The 6,000-nt window shown below is 36.8% G+C and overlaps 1 pseudogene; it reads right to left on the bottom strand.

Moving 5' to 3' along the window:
* Nucleotides 1–783: 783 nt before the first annotated feature.
* LOC124077753 (large ribosomal subunit protein uL30m-like) overlaps nt 784–6,000 on the bottom strand; it is a 33,343-nt pseudogene continuing 28,126 nt past the window's right edge.

Genomic DNA, 6,000 nt, shown 5'->3' with positions numbered 1-6,000 from the left:
TTATACTTAATAGTGATAGAGAATGTTTTCTTAGTAAGATTAGGAACAAGGTCATGATGATCATATTAAATTATTCAACTTTGTCCTGTAGTTTCTGGACAGTGTAATAAAGCAAGAAAAAATAATTTGGAGGCATGCTGATTAGAAATGGAGAAATAAGCCTGATGTGGTGGCACCTACCTATAATCCTAGCAACTCAGGAGGATAAGGCAGGAGGATCAAAAGTTCAAGGCCAGCCTTAGCAACTTAGTGAGATTCTGCCTCAAAATAAAATAAAAAGGGCTTGGGACACAGCTCAGTGGTAGAGCATCCCTGGATTCAATCAGAAGAAGGAGAAAGAGAGGGAGAGGGAGGAAAATGGAAGAAGGAGAGAAAGAAGGGGAAGAATGGGAAAGAGATGGAGGAGGAGGAGGAGGAAAGAAGGGAAGAAATAAAACACTTTCTTCTCATGGATGAGTTTTTACATAGAAAACCTAAAAGAATCAGCAAAAATATTTCTAGAACTAATAAATGAGTTTAGCATGGCTATAGTACACAAGGAAAACAAAAACTAATTGTGCTAAGATATGAAAGTAATTAATTATTATAAATTAAAATTATAAAAAGTCCATTTACAATAGTTCTAAATATTAAATATAACAAAACTTTTTCAGGATCTGTGGGGGGGGGTTGCTATTGTTGTTGTTAGTCAATGAAAATGGCTAAATATATTTTAATAAAAGTAACTTCTCACCATCTTTAAATAAAAATGATTTGCATTTTTAATAGGAAGCTTCTGTGGCATCAGGACTTAATTAATTCCTGCTCCACAGGTTTTAGATGCCTCTGCAATACTAATTCCTCGGTGCTCTTAAGACATGTGGGAGACATGTTCTGCTCCGTTGGAAGTCCTTGTGGTAATGTCAGGGGCTTGATTCTTATCTAATGGTCAAACACTTTCAGCTTTGCATCCACTGAAGGGAGATTCCCACGAATTTGACAGATATGTGCTTTTGCTAATGTCAGCATCTTTATCCTATATTTTCCCCAGTATGAACATGTTTTTGTACTTTTTATTCTGGTAGCAGTATGGTTTACAAGGGTATTGCTGATCCCCGGCATATTTTTCATGATCTGCAGGTGAAGGCAGAAATATTTCAGCTGGAATTCTTGATTTAGTAAATTTGTGTGCAGATGAGAGACACCACTCCTTTTGGCACAGACTTTAGTTGACCTGGAGGCCTCTGAACTACTGAGAGCATAATCCCTGCTCTAAGTATAGTGATTGTCTATTCAGATCAAGGCTATTCTTTCTTTAATAGGGATGTCCAATATTTCCAAAGCCACTTTTTTTTTTTTTTAGTATGACCAGAGATTGAAACCAGGGGTGTTTACCCACTCAATGAGCTACATCCTCAGCTTTTTTATTTTCAGAAAGGGTTCCAATAAGTTGCTTAGGATTTGGCTAAATTGCTGAGGCTGACTTTGAACTTGTGACCCTCCTGCCTCAGCCTCCCAAATTGCTGGGATTACAGGCATACACCATAATGCCCAATTGTAGCACTACATTTAAAATAGCACAGTTCCTCCAATGTATTGTAATATTATGTGCCATTGGCATGTTTATACCCTGCCTCTACTCTAGCCCAGACATCAGGAACCAGTTAGTCTTTTTGATTGGCCTCATTACTCCATAGCAAAGAGACAAAATCTCAGACACTGGAATACATTCTGATTTTCTGGCAAAGCAATCTCACAGAGAACTCGCACACTCTTGGTTTTAGATACAGCAGGAGAACTAATTCACACCTTTTTTCATTCACACCTGGCATAAAAATTTTTTAAAAAATTAAACACCTCCTGAAGGCCAAGTAATGAATAACAGAGCCTACCTTGACAGTGAAAGGGACTTGAAAGTGAGATTATCTTGTATGAAGGCTCCATGATAAGACTATATAATTCATGATTCTCTTCTGTAAGAAATAGTATCACAGAAAAGATTCCACATAATCGGATTTAAATATTTGCTCATTTCTGTACATGCAGTGAATGCACCAATTTCTTCTTCAACCTCATCTGTATTCTTTCATTTCACATTTCTGCATATATATAGATGCAGATGTATATTTGAATCCCCTTCTCTTTACCATTATTTCTGCTAAAAATGAAGCTAGTTATTGAGACCACTGTGTTTGCATGTATTTTTGCTAATCCTTTTGAGTTAGAAGAAAAGAAGAACCACCTAATTTCAGCACTTAGAATTCATAAGTATTAAAAATAAGACAACAGTTCTTCCATATTCCTCCCCCACCACCAAATGCATTATCTGATATTACTGGCTTCATTGCTACATTGTTTATCATTTCTGGTCTTTTTCTTTCTTTATTTCTTTTTTACCCCATGGAGGAAGTGTTGGCATTGCTATTGAACTTTCTATGGCAAAAATAAACAAATAAATGAACACTAATATATGATCTTACAGTATCTTTCAGAGCACCTGAATAGCACATGCTCCTTTCTGTGTACAGGGTTCTAAGCAATCATAGAGACTCCGTCAGACACACCTCTAATGATAACATTAAGATGTAGTCTTCCAAAGTGCTATTGAATTGCTAGTTTTTCTTTTCTCTTCAAAAAATTATAGTGGATATGACATTGAGAATGGTTCATCTTCGAACTTTAGACTAAGAATAACTGCAACATGATTTCATCTATTATTTTACATTTTTAAATTGGAAGTAGTAAATTGGCATTTGTTGAGAATCTTTTGTGCCAAACACTGAGCTAGCCTTAAGAGTGTGGGCTCGGAACCAAATATATCTCACTTAGAATGCCGACTCATAACTCAGCATATGCTTATCCATCTCATTTGGTTACTATGGACCTTAAGTTACCTAAAGTTCTTACAAAATGTTTGAAAAAAAGTGTGAATTTATGTCAAATATTAGTAAGTCAAAATACATGCTGCAATGCATTAAAAAAAATCTACAAAAAATAATGAAACACTGTGAAACTAAGAAACTGATGGGGAAGGGTCTTAACAATTTAATCCTAATCTAAAAGGAGAAAGGAAAGAAAAATGAAGCAACCTCTGACAATGGGTAGCATAAGTAGAAATCAACTAGTGAGTTGCAATACTAAAAAAGAACAATGAATAAACATTATACAACGATTGTTGAAATAGATTAAAAGATTTGTTTAAAAAAACCTCTGTCTTGGCTTTAATTCAGAAGCGGACCCCAGGGACTCAAGTGCAAGTAGCTGATTCAGAGATGGGCAGAGCCTGGGTAGGAGAAGGAGATGTGAAACAGGGAGCATCAGTGAGCTGGCTTCCAGAGGCTGCGACTTGGAAGTGGTGCAGAACACACAACCTGCCAATGTTCAGAGGGCCTGAAGTGCTCCTGCTTCCGTACCTTTGATCAAAGCTTGCCTCTCAGGGATGTTAATTCCCAGGCACTTCCTGACAGCTGCGTTCCTGGGCTAGGTGTGAGGCTACAGCCCGAGGGCAGCCCTCTAAAAAAAAAAGATGCAGAGAAAAAACTTTTTAGTTTGAGTAAGTTCCATTTGTTGATTCTAGTTATTAACTTTTGTGCTATGGGTGTCCTATTGAGGAATTTGGAGCCCGAACCCACAGTATGTAGATCGTAGCCAACTTTTTCTTCTATCAGACGGCGTGTCTCTGATTTGATATCAAGCTCCTTGATCCATTTTGAATTAACTTTTGTGCATGGCGAGAGAAAGGGATTCAGTTTCATTTTGTTGCATATGGATTTCCAGTTTTCCCAGCACCATTTGTTGAAGAGGCTATCCTTCCTCCATTGCATGCTTTTACCCCTTTATCAAATATAAGGTAGTTGTAGTTTTGTGGATTGGTTTCTGTGTCCTATATTCTGTACCATTGGTCCATCCTGGGAACAAATCTTTACTCCTCACACTTCAGATAGAGCCCTAATATCCAGAGTATACAAAGAACTCAAAAAATTAGACAATAAGAGAACAAACAACCCAATCAACAAATGGGCCAAGGACCTGAACAGACACTTCTCAGAGGAGGACATACAATCAATCAACAAGTACATGAAAAAATGCTCACCATCTCTAGCAGTCAGAGAAATGCAAATCAAAACCACCCTAAGATACCATCTCACTCCAGTTAGATTGGCAGCCATTATGAAGTCAAACAACAACAAGTGCTGGCGAGGATGTGGGGAAAAGGGTACACTTGTACATTGCTGGTGGGACTGCAAATTGGTGCAGCCAATTTGGAAAGCAGTATGGAGATTTCTTGGAAAGCTGGGAATGGAGCCACCATTTGACCCAGCTATTCCCCTTCTCGGTCTATTCCCTAAAGACCTAAAAAGAGCATGCTACAGGGACACTGCTACATCGATGTTCATAGCAGCACAATTCACAATAGCTAGACTGTGGAACCAACCTAGATGCCCTTCAATGGATGAATGGATAAAAAAAAATGTGGCATTTATACACAATGGAGTATTACTCTGCATTAAAAAATGACAAAATCATAGAATTTACAGGGAAATGGATGGCATTAGAGCAGATTATGCTAAGTGAAGCTAGCCAATCCCTAAAAAACAAATGCCAAATGTCTTCTTTGATATAAGGAGAGTAACTAAGAACAGAGTAGGGACGAAGAGCATGAGAAGAAGATTAACATTAAACAGGGATGAGAGGCGGGAGGGAAAGGGAGAGAGAAGAGAAATTGCGTGGAAATGGAAGGAGACCCTCAGGGTTATACAAAAGTACATACAAGAGGAAGTGAGGGGAAGGGGAAAAATAATACAAGGGGGACAAATGAATGTCAGTAGAGGGGACAGAGAGAGAAGAGGGGAGGGGAGGGGAGGGGAGGGGGGATAGTAGAGGATAGGAAAGGCAGCAGAACACAACAGACACTAGTATGGCAATATGTAAATCAATGGATGTGTAACTGATGTGATTCTGCAATCTGTATATGGGGTAAAAATGGGAGCTCATGACCCACTTGAATCAAATTGTGAAATATGATATATCAAGAACTATGTAATGTTTTGAACAGCCAACAATAAAAAATTAAAAAAAAAACAAATAAATAAATAAATAAATAAATAAATTTAAAAAAAGATGCAACTGTTGGCTGTTAGAAGAAGAGCTGGCTGCACACAAATGCTCTTTTCTTCAAGAGAACATGGATGGAGCCCTCAAAGCATGTGCTATACAACCTACAAAAGATGCATTTTAACTCTAAGGATACAAAATGATCAAAAGCAAAAGGTTAGAAAAAAACATCTCAGGCAAATGCTAGTAAAAAGGAATTTACTGGAGTTATACACCTGTATTAATATGCCATGAGTCATACAGGTGAAAAAAAAATCTCAACATAGATATCAATGTTTACTCCTCTGAATAATTACTCTATTCCTTTCAGGTGTCCTAAAGACTATATAGGACAAATCCATGTCTTTTTCAAATATATATTGTCAGTATTAATTTCAAGTTGTCTTTCTGAAATTTTCTAACTTATGACTGACTACAAGGTCCTGTTTTTCCTCTGTATAGGCTCTCAGTGTCTCATTTTCTATACCTAAAAGTCCAAGGTCATATTTTGCTTTCATTTTAAAGACTTCAATACCATTCTTATTTATTTTTACCATAAGAAACAACTGTAAAAATGCTTACTTTTCAACAACCCTTTCTGTGTTTATTTTGCATTCTACTCAATTCTCTTCCTGGATTTATTCACTTATGAATGGAAAAAAATTTATTGAGTTCCTTTTATATGCAAGGTGCTGTTTAATCTTTTAATGGATAACTTCAAATAACATGAACCAAGATCTTGCCTCATGAAGCTTATATTTGATCAAACCTAAAATTAAATCAAAACCTTCTATTTAATTGGAGGAGACATAATAAATAAAAATCAAGTTGATTTGAAGGATATAAAGTAAGGTGGAAGCAGGATCAAAAGATAGGTGGAAGATATAAGGCTTTCTTTTACTTAAAGTGTAAAGTAAAAGATCTGGG

This window comes from Marmota monax, unplaced genomic scaffold (genome assembly GCF_021218885.2).
Source record: "Marmota monax isolate L192 unplaced genomic scaffold, Marmota_monax_Labrador192_F-V1.1 WCK01_AAM20220418_F8-fsc00015, whole genome shotgun sequence".
Lineage (NCBI taxonomy): Eukaryota > Metazoa > Chordata > Mammalia > Rodentia > Sciuridae > Marmota > Marmota monax.
This window is presented reverse-complemented; position numbering and strand designations above follow the sequence as displayed.